This window comes from Erythrolamprus reginae, chromosome 6 (genome assembly GCF_031021105.1).
Source record: "Erythrolamprus reginae isolate rEryReg1 chromosome 6, rEryReg1.hap1, whole genome shotgun sequence".
In the NCBI taxonomy this organism is placed as follows: domain Eukaryota; kingdom Metazoa; phylum Chordata; class Lepidosauria; order Squamata; family Dipsadidae; genus Erythrolamprus; species Erythrolamprus reginae.
Genome location: NC_091955.1, coordinates 94,075,964 through 94,092,771, shown reverse-complemented (window position 1 = coordinate 94,092,771; position 16,808 = coordinate 94,075,964). Strand labels below are relative to the sequence as shown.

The 16,808-nt window shown below is 39.6% G+C and overlaps 1 long non-coding RNA gene across 6 annotated transcripts in view; it reads left to right on the top strand.

The window, feature by feature from the left end:
- The window catches only part of LOC139168775 (uncharacterized), a 150,440-nt gene that overhangs the window by 15,013 nt on the left and 118,619 nt on the right, over positions 1-16,808 (top strand). For all 6 annotated transcript variants that reach the window (XR_011559390.1, XR_011559387.1, XR_011559388.1 and 3 more), the window contains one exon: positions 15,762-16,664. This is a non-coding gene — a long non-coding RNA (uncharacterized lncRNA). The remainder of the gene's footprint in view (positions 1-15,761; positions 16,665-16,808) is intronic.

Sequence of the window (16,808 nt, the reverse complement as noted above, 5' to 3'; positions counted from 1 at the left end):
GACACTCAAAATATTACACGGGGCAAAACCCGAACTCAGAACAATGTACACACACACACACACACGCACACACACACACACACATATATATAATAGTAAAACACTTGATCGCACAGCAGTGTAAATTGGAGAAAATTAGCCATGTTGATCAGATTCTTGCAACAGCATAGATAATTCCAATTATCATTTGCATAGCAAATAATACAATTAATAAGTGTCACATCTGAAAAGTTGTGTAACATTAGTAACTGACTTATTGGTTGGATTCACACATTACACCAAAACAATGCAGTCTACTGCTTCTGGGTCTTGAAGTCCATATATCTGGAGGCTACAGAGATTGGGAAGAATTAGTGAACTAGGCCAGGGGTAGACAAAGTTGGCTCTTCTACGACATGTGGACTTCAACTCCCAGAATTCCTGAGCTAGCATGATTGTTTCAGGAATTCTGGGAGTGGAAGTCCACATGTCGTAGAAGAGCCAACTTTGCCTACCCCTGAACTAGGCCACAGAAATTGGATTCAAAAACATTGAAAACTACTGTCCTAAGCTGATTTTGGGGATTCAGAAATTCCCATCTTTCTGCCGAAGCAGATACTTAATTGAGGCTTTTTAGTGCAAGTGTGATGATTTATTTTATTTATTGTATTTATTTTGTCAAGCATGTATTGATAATAATATACGTATAAGTATAAACACACGAAATAAATACAAATAAAAGGGAACATTAGGACAGGGATGGTAGGCATGCCGGTGTGCTTATGCATGCCCCTTACAGATTTCTTAGGAATGGGGTGAGGTCAACAGTAGTCTAAGGTTAATGTTTTCCGGGTTTGGGGAAGAGACCACAGAGTCAGGTGCATTCTGGGCATTGATCACTCTGTTGTTGAAGTCGTATTTCTGCAATCAAATTTGGAGCGATTCAGTTTATATTTGTATCTATTGTATGCTCATGCATTGTTGTGGTTCAAGCTGAAGTAGTAACTGACAGGTAGGCCATTGTAGCAGATAATATTATGAACTACGCTTAGGTCATACCGAAGGCGGCATAGTCTTAAATTGTCGAAGCCCAGAATTTAAAGAGGAGTGAGAGACTTGTCTTATGAAATACCTCTGGACTCTCTCAATTGTATTAATGTCTGATACGCAGTGTGGGTTGCAGACGGGATGAGCTGTATTCGAGAATTGGTCTAGCAAATGTTTTTTATGGTCTGGTTAGTACTGTAATATTACCAGAGAAGAAGCTGCACACGATTAGTATAATTATATATTATAAATATATACTCATACATACATATATTGATACATATATAATTAGCATAATTATATAGTATAATTATATAGTATCAATATATTGATAATCTTAGAGTAGCATTGATGTACTGCCTTGTTTCCTACATGCCAAAAATCTTCATTATTGAGTTAGCTTGGGAGGGAAGAAGGGAGGGGAGAGGCAAGAATAGAATGGAATAGAATAACAAAGTTGGAAGGGACTTTGGAGGTCTTCTAGTCCAACCCCCTGCTTAGGAGGAAACCCTACAACAAGAAACTAATGCTTACTGAAAAGTAAAAATTATCTCCCAATGTAGCCCAGTAGCCATTGGGTTCTTGGGAACCTTCCTTTTAAGCATGTTAGCAATTCACTGAATCTGCAACAGAGATCGGGCTAAGGCTTGTCTCTGCTGGTCTCCAGGAGAATGCCAAAAAACTGTTTTTTCCAGGGGAATGAGGGGAATTCTTATAATTTAAGCAGTGAGCCATTTTATACTTTTTACTCTGTTTTCATTTGTGGCTTGTGCCTGGTTTTCAACAGGATGTTTTATGGCATTCTTATTTTTAATGTGCATTTGTTTAGAAATGTAAATAAATAACACATAGCCTTAGAAGTCCAGTGAGTTCTGTTCTGGATATACTGTACGTTATTAGATAAAGAGTTTACCATCAATTATGTGGAGAGAGGCTACAAAATATTTTCTTTTCTTTTTTTCATCCACGGGGTAAAAGTCTTCAGCATTAGATTTCACCCTGTTATGTAGCTGCTGGTGATGAGAGTGTTGTTCTACTTTAAAAAAAAAACAGCTGAAGTTGTTAACTTACTGCCTTGTCCTTTAAGGAAGTAGGGCAAAGCACAGAGGCCCGGGGTGGGATAACTGAGAACTTAGTCATGTAAGTAGAAGGGGAATTTACCTATTAGGAATAGAATGTTCTGTACATCTTTCTCTGATGTTTACACGGATGCTGTGAGCACTCCCACAGCAGAGGAAACCACAATCTTTAATGTGTCAAATTGCTTAGAAACCGACTTCTTAATCCGTTGGACTGAATTATATAAGAATAAAAATCCTGTTCTAAAATCAGAACCCTCAGATGCACAAGGAGAAATATTAAGAGATTTGTGGATCCAACCAGGTACCATAGAATCCGGCAGCTTGTTTTCAGCTTTGTTCCACTGTGCAGTTGTAGAAGGATCACTGGACTACGGGCAAGATTCTTCCTTGGTATTCCGTAGTTTGGCACAACATGCTATTAATAAGGTAAAATGGATTAGGAATGCTAGCTTGTGATTGTGTTGGAGAAAGTGTCAACAGCATATTGTGTGAGCCAGCTCTTCCTATTTAGCCATTATAATTGTTTCGACAAGACATATTTTATGAACACAGCAATTGTGTTTTCTCAACCTGGATTAACATGTTTATATGAATTTAATTTTACTGTTTCTGATTATTTCTCTTAGGTATCTTTAGAGCACAGGTCTTCAAACTTGGCAACTTTAAGACTGGCGGGAGAATTCTGGGAGTCCACAAGTCTTAAATTTGTCAAGTTTGGGGACCCCTGCTTTAGAGTTTCCTTTGTTTCCTCATGCATTGAATGACCTTTTAGAGGATTATGCCATCGTTTTTCAAGAGGGAAGTTTAAGGTTTAGAATGAGGAAGAGTCTGGTAGCACCATTTCTTATTAGCGCATTTCTTTTGCCTAAAAGTCAACTTGAAGCCTGTGCCTTTTGTGGTAAAAAATTGTTAATCAGAAAAGTTGGTATACTGTATTTTAATAAAAAGCTTAATACTTGAATGAATGTTGCTAGTTGGAAAAGCTCTTGACTTTTTTCTTTCTCCTATAAACCATCACAGACTATCCTATAGGCCTTCATTTTGTTGGAAGCCCATAATGTTCATAGCCAATAGATATACATTTGTCTCTTCTCATTTTACAATAAAGCAATATTCACTTTTTACAAACAGAATGATATGGTTTTACATTGTTACTGTCTATTAAGAAAAATTCAGACAATAGTGAAAGGGAGAGGCGAACCCAGTGTCCTATGTCCGAGATCCAGTAAAATTCATTTACTATATCTGATTTTGTTATTTACTTTGTGAGTAAAGCATTTTCTGTCAAGGGCAGATGCTTTTCTTGGTGTTTGCAAGAAACTGTGTATTCATCAGAAAGTGTACCACAGATTGGGTGGGAGGTAACTCCCCTCCCATACAGTTGTCAGTTAAGTGTATTTACAAATGTGAAACCAATTTAATAAATGCATGATTTGTTCATGAACAATCAAATTAAAGGGGTGAGGACAATAGCATCATTACATATTCAAAGACTGAATGTCTACCATCCTATTAGCCTGTTCGCTAAACTAAATGAAATCACTTAACTGCATTCACAGGACAAGCTAAAACTCACTAATCTTAATTTCAGACTGCTTTTTAAATTTAGAATGCTGTGAGGATCTCCTTCAGAATTTAAAGCCCATCAAGTTTGCTTAATTGAGTAACCAAGTTAAATACGACAGTAGTATTTCATGTCCTGTTAAAAGAGTAGGCTAGTTCCATGTTTATAATCACAGGTTAAATTATACAATCTGCTTAGGCCTGTGGTATGTTCTCAGTGGAGTCCTCAAGAAATCAGAAACCTGTGAGTTCACATGTGGGGCCCAATTCACTCAAATAAATTCTGCATGAGTGTTTTAAAAATAAATAACCAAGCCAGTTCCGTATATCAGATCAATTTTATGTGGGCTTCGGCATGCTTACATCAAAGCCACAATCTCCTCAAACAAACCTTGGCTCTGTGTAGAAGAGGAAGTGTGAAGCTTGATTGAAATTCAGAGGGCAGGAAAGAGCCAACCAGCCAACAATCCAGTGAGCATCCTTTTGATTGTCAAATAACAATTTTGGTGCCAAAATCAACTTGGGCGACCAGATGCAAAGATGAAGAGAGCTCTTGTTCTTTTAGACTTGTTCCTTTAGGAGGCAGTCATTTTGCATGTTTAATTTGCCATGTGCTATGTATTTGTTAGGAAAGGAGAATTTGCTGGTACTCTTTTTTTCTTTTTTTTCTTTTTGCAGATCATAACAGGTAAAAAGATTCCTAAGAAGCAAATGTATTGCTAGGAATATTGCTTTTCTTCTTGAGTTAATAAAATGCTTCTTTTTCATCCTTTAGTCCCTGCTCCCTTGTCCACATAGATAGGCAGACAATGCTATGCAAAGTAATATTTCTCCAAAAAGTTGCTTTATTATTACTTACCATCTGTGTTGTTGCTGAAAAGTCCAGAGTATCTAGTGGTGCTGAATGAAGCCTCCTTATTAATGTTGTGTGTTGAGTGTCTTTTATATTTCTATATTATTCTTTTTGTATTTCTAGACTGGCTTTACCGGCATCCATTGATTAGGTTTATTCTTTGGCACCCTTAATGACCAATCTCTTAAGGAATTGGTCATTTGGCCAGTTGAGATTTCTTCAAGGTGCCTTTTCTGTGTTGAATTTGTGGCAGGTTAATAACAGCTTGAAGCAGAGTTATTTTAATGATTGCTCTAAACTGATGGTATATATATATATATATTTAAAACAACCCTACTCACTGAAATGGTTTTGATAAAGCGGTGTCACAAGTGGAAAAGATAACATATTTTCCCTTTCATTTTGTGTTATTAGTGTTTTAAAAATAGTTGCTCTTGTAAGCTGATTTGAAAGTTATAAAAGCAAGTGTAAGTACATGTACTGTATATTTTCTTTTAGAAAAAAATATGCCTGGTCATTTGGTCTCAGCAGATGGTGCACTTGGCGGGCTGTCTCTGGCCTCAGCAGTGCAGCAGGATCAGAACTGAATAGGAATTAGATTGGTGGCCACTGGAAGTCCCAAGCTGTAAGCTTGACTGGGCAATTGAAAAACCATCATTAAGAAAAAATGCAGCTGCACAAACCACATGGGTAGTAGGAGTTGATTCAAAGGAGAATTTATATGGTTTATGAATGTGTAGATAAAATTGGGATTTTTAGCACATAAATACAGAATTAGTAAATGAATCCATGAGAGCAAGTGGTAGTACAGGCAGTCCTCAATTTACAACAATTCATTTAGCGACCATTCGAAGTTACAATGGCACTGAAAAAAGTGACTTATGACCATTTTACACTCTTATGACCATTGCAGCATCCCTGGGTCACAGGATCAAATTTGGATGCCTGGCAACTGTTTCATATTTGTGACAGTTGCATCGCCCTGGGATCATGCGGTCACCTTTTGCTATCTTCTGACAAGCAAAATCATTGGGGTAGCCACGTTCATTTTACAACTGGGTCACAAACATAACAGCTGCAGTGATTCAGTGAACTAGCCAGAATGGTCATTAAAGGGGGCAAAATTAATTCTTTACCATATAATAGCATTTCTTTTCTCTTTGTTTGCTTTGGCTAAGATTCCTCTGAAAGGTGGCCTTTCTGTGATGGAAGTCATTGCTGATTTTCTATCTGGAAACAGCTGTTAACGTTCTACATGCAAAATATGGCTACTATGCCTGCTTCTCCTACGTTTCCAACATTCTTTCCAGTTATGGTTGTCACACTCCATAAATCTTGGATTTATAAGTGGAATACTCAGATTCATGTGACTGCCTGAGTCAACTCTGAGTCAGCACATTAAATATTACAGCAGTGTTAAAACAAATGAAGGCTATAACCTACTAGGTTCGGTTGAAGGTCCAAGGCAGGGATGTAAGGCTTGTGTCCTCACGTGACGTATCATGACTCCCCCCCCCTTTGCTAAATTGGGGTAGGTATGGGCAGCACATGATGCATCCAGATGCAAGTTTGACACCCTTGGACTATGGTTCCATTTTTGTGAGCATCAGCTATCGAGATGCTTGACCTAAAAGAGATCTGATAAATAACGCTAGGATTTTTATTTATTTTTATTTTATTTATTTATTCATTTGTCCAATACACAAATACATAGGAAGAAAAATAGACGTGATAATGTAAAAGAGGGTGAAAGTGGGCTTAGAGGAGAGGATATATGAAAGGAAGAGAATATATAACATAGGTGAAAGAAAGGAAAGACAATTGGGAATCTGGAGAGGTCAATCGTGGAGAGTCTAAGGGAGAAGTGTTGGGGGTTAGGGGTTGACACAATTGAGTCCGGTAATGAGTTCCACGCTTCGATAACTTGATTGTTGAAATCATATTTTTTACAGTCAAGTTTGGCGTGGTTCGTATTAAGTTTGAATTTGTTGCGTGCTCTTGTGTTGTTGCAGTTGAAGCTGAAGTAGTCATTGACTGGTAGGACATTGCAGCATATGATCTTGTGGGCAATACTCAAATCATGTTTTAGGCGCCGTAGAACAGTGACGTTAATATTGTTCCTTGTGAGCCAACATGAGGTTTGCTATGTTTAGTCTACGTGTGCTATGTAGATCCAGATATTTGAATTATGATCCAGGTTTGTACTTTAGTGTGACACGGAAATGGCCAATTGTACTTTAATCAATGAACCTAGTTAAATCAAATCTGCCCTCGTGCACTGTGCAACTCCAGACTCTGCAACTAGTGAGTTGCTTGAAATAATATATATTATTGAAAAAGGTTAAAGTAGAAGGACATCACTGTTCTCCATCGTGGGTCCTGTTTTTTTCAGCTTTTACAGTCCACGAATTTCTAAGATCCCTCTCATTGAAGTCATTAAATATGGTAGCTTGATTCTTAGGTATTTCTAAGCTCTGGAATTTCCTTGTGTAGGAAGTTTATTCTTGAACCTTAGCTGTCCTTAATTTTTGGAAAATGTGACAGCTTTCACTTTTAAGTAATTCATTAATTCACCTTGTTGCAGTTGTTATTTGACTTTTTAAATAAAAATAAATAAAGTTGTAGGATTTCCTGCTCAAGCAGGGGGTTGAACTTGATGACCTGTAAGGTCCCTTTCAACTCTAATAATAAATAAATAAATAAATAAATCCAGGCTTTTCTGTGCTCTACCATCCTCCATTTAAGCTCATGCTGACTGCTTCAGCCACCTCGTCCTCTTCTTTTGCCCTCAATTTCCTAGCATCAGGTTCTTCTTCAGTGAGTCCTCCCTTCTCCTTAGGTGCCCAAAGTATTATGAATTTCATCTTCAGGATCTGGCTTTCTAAAAAGCAGTCAGAGTTGATCTCCTCCAGGACTGACTGGTTGGATCGCCGTGCAGTCCAAGGGACTCACAGGAGTCTTCTTCAGCACTATAGTTCAAAGGCCTCAATTTTTTGGTGCTCATCCTTTCTACAGAGTTGTAAAAAGGGAGAGTCCCAAGGGCGACATAGAAGACCAACCAACCAACCAACCAACCAACCAACCAACCAACCAACCAACCAACCAACCAACCAACCAACCAACCAACCAACCAACACAGTAGTTACCTTGCAGTGGTTTGCCATTGCTCTCTTCTGGGATGTTTGTCCATGTTCCTTGTCTACCCTGCAGCATAGTTCCCTCTAAGCTGAGCAGTGAACAATCGCTCACTTAAAAATCATCATCAACTCAGAGTTTTCCAAACCTGCCCAGAAGCCGAGAGGGAAAGAGTGAGAGGGAAGGAGAGAGAGAGAGGAAGAGAGGAAGAGAGAGAAACCGATAGAAAAAAGAGAGGAAGGAAAACTCACTGTTATAGACACACAGTACAGTATTTTATTTTGAAATTCTCTGAGGCAAAACAGGGTGGGTTTTTTATTTGTTTGTTTGTTTGTTTGTTTATTTATTTATTTATTTATTTATTTATTTATTTCTGTGCCACCCAGTCCCAAAGGGACTGCCGCTCAGACACTATACTTCCCCCCCCCCCCAAAAAAAAAAAAAATTAGAGGGAACACTGCCCTGCAGCTCTGGGTTTTCTTTATGGTCTTCCATTCGTGCACTGTACCGTAATTGGCTTGGGAGGTGGGAGGAAGAGCCTCAGCCTAGAGAATGGCCTGATCAGAGAAATCCAAGTCCAAAGGAGGGATGACAGTGGACAAATTGACTCAGAAGGATTCACCCCAATTCTCTAGAAAGTAAAGGCAAGGGAGGGAGGAAGGGGAAGAACTTTCAGACTTGAAAATTTTGTTACTGTAGCATCAGTGTTAGTATTGATGGTTTTAGTTTCCTCTCTGGCCTATCTTGAAAAGCTGACAGGTACTAACCCCAACTGCAGGCCTGCTTAGGGTATTTTTCTTTTGTTTTGTTTTTTGCTGTTGGCCAAGTCTTCTAGATCCTGCTATGTGGTTGGGGTGTAAATTTACTTTTGCGTTGAACTTTACTGTACATTGGCATAAAGACAAAGATTTAGTTGATAACGGAAAGTCCCTTTTCCAGCTCAGTTCCACGTAAATTTGGGTGTGTTTCTGGCAGCAGTTCAAAATTGGTTTCCCACTACTGTATCTACTTTCGGTATGCTTTTTGACTTCTACTTCTTGTTCACGACAATATGGTCAGATGGAGTCTAGCTGGTATGATCCTATTTAGCCTGTGAGGAAAGAAAATGTCAAACAGATGTTCCCAGCTGCTGAAATGTCAGCTTCCTTCCAGAAAGGATGTGAAGGGCACCATTAACAAACATCTATGGGGAGGTCTTATATTTCAGACCCAAGTTTCTTAGGTGATCTGATGGGTGGGATTTTGTAAACTTCTTGTCATGTTTTTGCATACAAGTCGAATGCAAGAAAAATCCTTTCATCAATTAGGAAGTAGCTCTTAGATTAGAGTGATCATACATGTCAGTGATGGTGAATCTATGGCATGGGTGCCACAGGTGGGACACGGAGCCATATCTGCTGGCACGTGAGCCATTACTCTATCTCAGCTCCAACGTACATGTGTGTGCCGGTCAGCTGATTTTTGGCTCACACAGAGGCTCTGGTAGGTTGTTTTTGGCTTCAAGAGAGCCTCTGGAGGGGGGGGGGAATGGGGAGGGCGTTTTTACCCTCCTTCAGCTCCAGGGAAGCCTTTGGAGCCTGTGGAGGGGGAAACACGAGCCTATTGGGCCCACCAGGAGTTGGAAAACGGTCCATTTCTGGCTTTCAGAGGGTCTCTGGGAGGTGGGGAAGCTGTTTCCGCCCTCCCCAGGCATTGGATTATGGGTGTGGGCACTCGCGCATGTGCGATAGCAAGCGTGCATGCTCTTTTGGCACCCGAGGAAAAAAAGGTTTGCCATCACTGATCTATGTTGTCTCAAGTCCATCAGATTGTATGTGTAAGGATCACATAGAAGTAAATCCTTGTAAATAAAATGAAGTACCTTTGAAGAATGATGGGTTGTTAGATTAGAGAAGAACTTTCTCAGCTGGATTTTTGGTGGACTCTAGGGTTGTAATTGAAAAAAAAATATTATTTTCGAACTGAGATAAATAATATACTCTCTGGGTGACTGAGAACCAAGCAAAGAGGATTGGCTAAGATTATCAAAATAAAGAGATGATAGAAACATAGAAGATTGACGGCAGAGAAAGATCCACAGAAAAAATACACTTTTCCAAAGAGCACTGACAGTTATTGGATTATATGTACATTTTACTGAACAAAGTAATGTATAATCTGTAGACACAGGCTTGAGAGCAGAAAAATTATTTCAAGAGGTCATCTGGGGTAAAAAGGTTGAAAAGGCTGGTTTAGAAGGTAATTTGAATACCATTAAATACAACAGGGCTGCAGTGTTAAGTACCTATCGCTAGATGGATGCAGAGACCATAGTGTAGTGCAGCTGCATTGTCTTTCTGCCTCCTTCCATACACTCTCCATTTTTAAGCCTACTTCATAGACACCTGGAGATAGGTGCAGTTTGCTGTGCTTGTGAAAGCAGCATAAACTTTGTTCTGATGATATTATAATACAGTACTTAGGAAATATAGTCTAGTAAATGTCAATAATATACCTACTTAAAATGACAGCCTGCTTCTGTGTAAACTGGTTCAATCCATCTTCAGAAGTGATGTTCTGTTATATTAGGGTTACAGTATTATACCTGGGCTTTATTAATCCAGATAATCACCTGGATCATGGGTTCTTAACCTATATTTCTGTGAGGTTGAGTAGAAAAATTCCCAACAACCTTTGATGGAAATTTAGCATTTCATTCAATAATGTGTATAGGTAACACAGTTACTTATGCCTTTCAATAAATCTCTTAAGTTATACCCTAAAATAAGGTGTGGCTATTAATTTAATGGAATAATAGATATATTTTTACTGTTATATGTGTAATTTTTAAAGTAATTTGATAACTGTATTTGAGGATAATTGATGTGCAGAGAGGGGCGGCATACAAATCTAATAAAGAAATAAAGAAATAAATAGTCCATATGCATTTTATTTATGCATTTAAATATATTCCTTATTAAACAGTATTTCCTTAGACTTCACAATTCTCATAAGAATAAATAGGTTAAGAACTCCTGACCTAGCACTGCAATTATATTTTTCTGTATCACTATTGCCACCTAGTGATTATTTGGATATTTGCAACTCAAATGATTTGCCATTTTCAGAGGTGAGGCTGCCTTTTTTAATGATGCTTTCCATCCAGTTGTGTCTTGGCAATTCTGTGGATCAACTCCACATTTTCTGATTTTATCCTGCTGATCTTTCAGTTGTTTTATGCTGTGGCTGGTGTTGGTTTTGATGGTGTCTAGGCACTGTGTTTTTTGGTGACTATATTTCCTTTTCCTGCTGATCACTCCAAGCATAACCAAGCATAACTGCCTTTTCCAATGGGTTTGTTCTCATGACAGGGTTAAAATAAGTGAGAAGGAATTTTGTGATTTTTGCCTTTTATGTCTGGTTTTATATGCTCCAGGTTATCATTTTTACTACCCAGGGAATATGCAGGAGCGTCAACACCACAGCTTAAGTGAGGCGATTTTCCTCCCGTCTAGTTTTTTTCATGGTCCAATTTTCACAACTTTGGGTAACTCTGGGAAAGTGGGCTAACCTGCATTTAGTTGCCAAGCTAATGTTCTTGGCTTTTCCATATTCTATTCATCATGGCTGTGTGACCTAGTTCGATTTGACTCTTTATGCCTAGACTGCATTTGCTGCTTCAATCAATCTGCAATCCTAAGACATTCTTGCACGCATTTGATGTCTTCACTGTCAATTGTTATTTCAAATATTTCTATTCCTTGCAGTGATCATGAGCTTGATTCTTCAGACTGTTGAGGAACAGACCAATTTTTAAAACTTTCTTCTTTCATCTTTTCGATCGGAGGTTTCTGAGAAAGTTGTGCCATCATCACATTAAGGATTGTTGATGTTCTTCCTCCAATCTTTACTTCAAATTTTAATTCTTCAAGTTCTAGCTTCCTCATGATCACTTTGGTATACAGTGATGCCTCGTCTTACAAACGCCTCGTCATACAAACTTTTCGAGATACAAACCTGGGGTTTAAGATTTTTTTGCCTCTTCTTACAAACTATTTTCACCTTACAAACCCACCGCCACTGCTGCGATACCCCGCCTCCGGACTTCTGTTGCCAGCGAACCACCCGTTTTCCCCCTCCCAATGAGGGGAGTCTCAGTGAAATCGCAGCATCGCAAAAACACAGAGGTCCGGAGGTGGGGTTTCGAGGACTTCAGTGTTTTTCCGATGCTGCGATTTCACTGATGCTCCCTTCGCTAGGAAACCCCACCTCCGGACTTCTGTTGCCAGCGAAGCACTTGTTTTTGTGATGCTGGCATTCCCCTGCTGGCATTCCCCTGCAGCATCGTAAAAACACAGAAGTCCAGAGGTGGGGTTTCCCATGGAGGGGAGCTTCAGGGGAATACTAGCAGCGCAAAAACGGGCGCTTCGGCTGGCAAAAGGGGTGAATTTTGGGCTTGCACGCATTAATCGCTTTTCCATTGATTCCTATGGGAAACAGTGCTTCATCTTACAAACTTTTCACCTTAAGAACCTCGGCCCGGAACCAATTAAGTTTGTAAGACAAGGTATCACTGTATATATATATTGAATCAGAAAGGCGAGAGAGTGCAGCCTTGACAGACTCACTTCTCTAGCATGAACTAATCAGTGTCTCTATATGGCGTTTGCACAGTGGCTTCCTGATTTGTGACAGCACGACTCCATTTATTTTTCTGGTGTTCTATCCTAAGTAATACTGAATTCCTCACACTGGAGATAATTGGTTGATTTTCAACCTGGTCATCTCCAGTTTACCCTGGTTTATTCCACTGTTGCTATCTGATGTGTCTTCATGCAGCGTGTTCTGACCTAGGCTTCCTGATAAAGCATAAAGCAAAACCGAGTCCCCCCAAAAACTCTTTTTATTTCAATGGCTTTGACTTATGTTCATTCACAGCCATGAACTTATGTTCATTCACAGTGTCCTCCTCAATCCACAGCTCACATTAGAGAAACATCTTTCAGCTGTGGCGAGAGGGGCGTTTGCCCAGGTCCACCTGGTGCACCAGTTGCGGCCCTATTTGGATCAGGACTCACTGCTCACAGTCACTCATGCCCTCATCACCTCAAAGCTCGACTACTGTAACGCTCTCTACATGGGACTACCTTTGAAAAGTGTTCGGAAACTTCAGATCGTGTACAATGTAGCTGCGAGAGCAATCATGGGCTTCCCAAGGCATGCCCATGTTACACCAACACTCCGCAGTCTGCATTGGTTACCAATCAATTTTCGGTCACAATTCAAAGTGTTGGTTATGACCTATAAAGCCCTTCATGGCATCGGACCAGATTACCTCCGGGACCGTCTTCTGCCGCACGAATCCCAGCGACCAGTTAGATCCCACAGAGTTGGCCTTCCCTGGGTCCCGTCGACTAAGCAATGTCGTTTGGCGGGACCCAGGGGAAGAGCTTTCTCTGTGGCGGCCCTGACCCTCTGGAACCAACTCCCCCCAGATATCAGAGTTGCCCCCACCCCCCTTGCCTTTCGTAAGCTCCTTTAAACCCACCTCTGTCATCAGGCATGGGGGAATTGAGATATTCCCTTCCCCCTAGACTTATAAAATTTATGCATGGTATGTCTGTATGTATGATTGGTTTCTTAAATTGGGGTTTTTTACATTACTTTTAATATTAGATTTGTTCATATTGTCTTTTTACTGTTGTTAGCCGCCCCGAGTCTGCGGAGAGGGGCGGCATACAAATCTAATAAATAAATAAATAATAAGTCCCAAACAATTTTAATTAGTCCGACAGAACAAGGCTAACAAGCACCCACCGTTATCTCTTTTGACATGCTGCCCAATTGACAAGGAACTTTGGGAGGCCAAACAGAACATGGAGTCCGAACGGCTGAGTTACAACAATTGAACCAAGTTGCTTCCTGGAAAGAGCACATCCGTCTGCTCCACTTTTATGTCCTGTGGGAGGAGCCATTCCTCTCCAAATCTTACTCCTGAGTAGCCCTTTTCTTACGTAATTGTTCTTGCCTTCTGGCAGCTCTGCGCACATGCGCATTGGGAAGAGGCTCCCCTGTTCCTCTGCCTCACTGGTGTCAGCCTCTGGAGGCTCTGGAGTCAGCATAGAACTCCCAGGTGGCCCTGGCTGGACCTCTGCCTCTGGCACAGAGCCTTCTCCAGACTTCAGGACTGGCCCATGGATCTCCCCAGCCTCAAGGCCGTCTGACTCGGCTGCCAGCTCTGCAGGTCCCTGGAGCATCACAACACCGTACAGAATCTTTGGCTGCCTTGGGGTTGGGATTCCTACTGAATTTTCCCCAAGCACATCATTATATATAGAAATTATACATGGTATGCTTGTATGTATGAGTGGTTATTTAAATTGGGGTTTTTTAGATTTAATATTGGATTTGTTTATATTGTCTTTTTATATTGTTGTTAGCCGCCCCGAGTCTTCAGAGAGGGGCGGCATACAAATCTAATAAATACAAATACAAATTAATGATTTGACTTACAACAGTTCCATTTAGTGACTGTTCAAAAGTGTCACGTGCATTTTTCACACTAAAAACCGTTGGAGCACCTCCATGTGATATGATAAAAACTCAGACACTTGACAAGTGACTCCTATTTACAACGGTTCTAGTCTTCTAGGGTCATGTGAACACCTTTTGCTACCTTGCAAGCAAAGTCAGTGGAGAAGCCAAATTCACTTAATAACCATCTTACTAACATAACGGTGATTTGCTTAACAACTGTGACAAGAAAGGTTATAAAATGGGGCAAAGTTCACTTAACAAATGTTTCGCTAAGCAACAGAAATTTTGGGCTCAACTGTGGTTGTGAGTTGAAGACTATACTTTCTGACCTATCCATCCTACCATAAGGGTCAAGTGCTTATTTCAGGGTTAAAAAAAATATCTTATTTTCAGGGAAACACGGTAGATAGATAGACAGCGCTATGATAGATAGATAGATAGATAGATAGATAGATAGATAGAGACAGACAGACAGACAGACAGACAGACAGACAATAGATAGATAGATAGATAGATAGATAGATAGATAGATAGATAGATAGATAGATAGATAGATAGATACCCTATTTCCTGCAAAATATGACATTCCCTGATAATAATTGGGCTTTTGAGTTCATGGTAATAAGGCCCAGCACTTATTTCAGGGTTCAGAGAAATATAAGATAGGGTCCTAATTTTTGAGGAAACACGGTAGGTCTCCGGGCCTAAAAATTATTTTTCAAAGCAGGCTGTAAATAGATCTTCAAACCCCAGATGATATGATATATTTTATCTCTGCATAGCTGTGGGATATTTTTTTTGTCTCCCTTTGTATTTAATTGCGTTTCTCTCCTTTTCAGCTTCAAGAATGGATCGGTTTAGGTTTTTTCCAACTTACCCCATTTATCCACACTTTGGGTTCATTTATTAATATGTAACATTAAAATACTTTAAATTTTTATGCCACTGCAGTCTGCAATTAAGATTCATAGGGGTAGATTATATTCTGCTAACCAGGAATAGCTGAGGGTTTTAAAGGCCTAGCTTTCTGCCAGTGATATTTCTAGCTCACTCAAACTTCCTTAACCAAGTTTTTTTTTATTAAATCTGATTTGGTTGTTCATTCAACATGCCACATCATAAACAATGTCTTTTTTAGAATTGTATCGCACTGAGTTGGTGTATTGAGACCCACTGAATCACAATGACTACGTTTACATGAGATGCTGAATCAGATAATGACTTAGTGCAGTATGTAGCCCCAGCCATTGTACAGTACTGTATATGCAGCATATGATGTTAGGTTCAAAGAGAGATAATAAAGGAACGTAAAGGAATGGTCTTTTTCTGTTGCTCTGCAATCGGCAGTGTTGGCTGCAACACTTTGTCAAATCTGCATCTTCTGTCAGTTCTATGGTACCTCTTAGACTTTAAAATCTCCTATAGTCATTGTAGCATTTGAAAAATAGCTTCCAGCAAAAATTATTTTTCAAAGCGGGCTGTAAATAGATCTTCAAACCCCAGATGATATGATATATTTTATCTCTGCATAGCTGTGGGATTTCCCCCCCCCTCTTTGTATTTAATTGCGTTTCTCTCCTTTTCAGCTTCAAGAATGGATCGGTTCAAGTTTTTTTCTCCTTCCAACTCATGGTGTCATCCTGAACAAAGCATCCTCGACTCACACTGAGGAAAAGATTCCGTGCAGGAAATAGCTGCATTGTGGTTTCTTAGGCAACTACCTACAAAATCATTTTCAAAAGACAGAAGGCTGTTATAGAAGGCAACACATTGTAGAGAATTACTTTGTTGTTCTTCATGTTTGTTTTCCTTCCCATCAAAAACATGTTCATTTTTGGCACTTACAACTCCCTTTAAAATGCTTTAGAACTTTGGGATTGGTTGATCATTGGCTGAAAAGTTGACTGGAATCTCAGTGAAATCATCAAGAAATCATCAAGATCTTACAGGAACAAAAAATGACCTACAATTTAAAACTATTCCAGCTGGATATTTCTTTAGCCTGTCTTGCTTTGCTCCAGTAACAATGCCATGAATAGGAAATTCATTGTAGAATTCTGCCACTTTTGCAATTCAAAAGTTTGTCCTAATTACCATGCTAAAACATTTGGCTGCAACTTGGATCTACTGTTTCTTTTCTGTAAATGGTCACACATATTATTCCTGTACTGAAATCTTTTAATTCAGCCCATCAGTTATTTAATTTCCCCCCCTCAATCTTTTCCAAACTGAACGGATGGGTTCTTAGACTTAACTTAAAAAGGCATTGTTGTGGTTCAGCAGTACATATCACCATGTACTACTGTTCACCCTGGAGATATGTCCAGCTGCATTGATACCTTTATATAAAACAAGATACTGTAGCCCAGCGGAACAAGTATCCTGCTTGTCGCTTGAAGGAGAGAGACCGCCATTTGGAGTATGAAGAAGCAGAACATCTAACTCGGAAGATAGCCATCAGTTTTTGTCATCTTGTAAACAAACTCATAGTAAGTCTTTAAAATTTTCTCCTTAGAATTGTAAGCTAGAAAGAAAAATTATTCGCTAATCTCAAAATGGGTGACAGTCTCAAAATGGGTGAACAGTGCAATCAGACGGTAGGGAAAGCAAGTAGGATGCTTGGCTGCATAGCT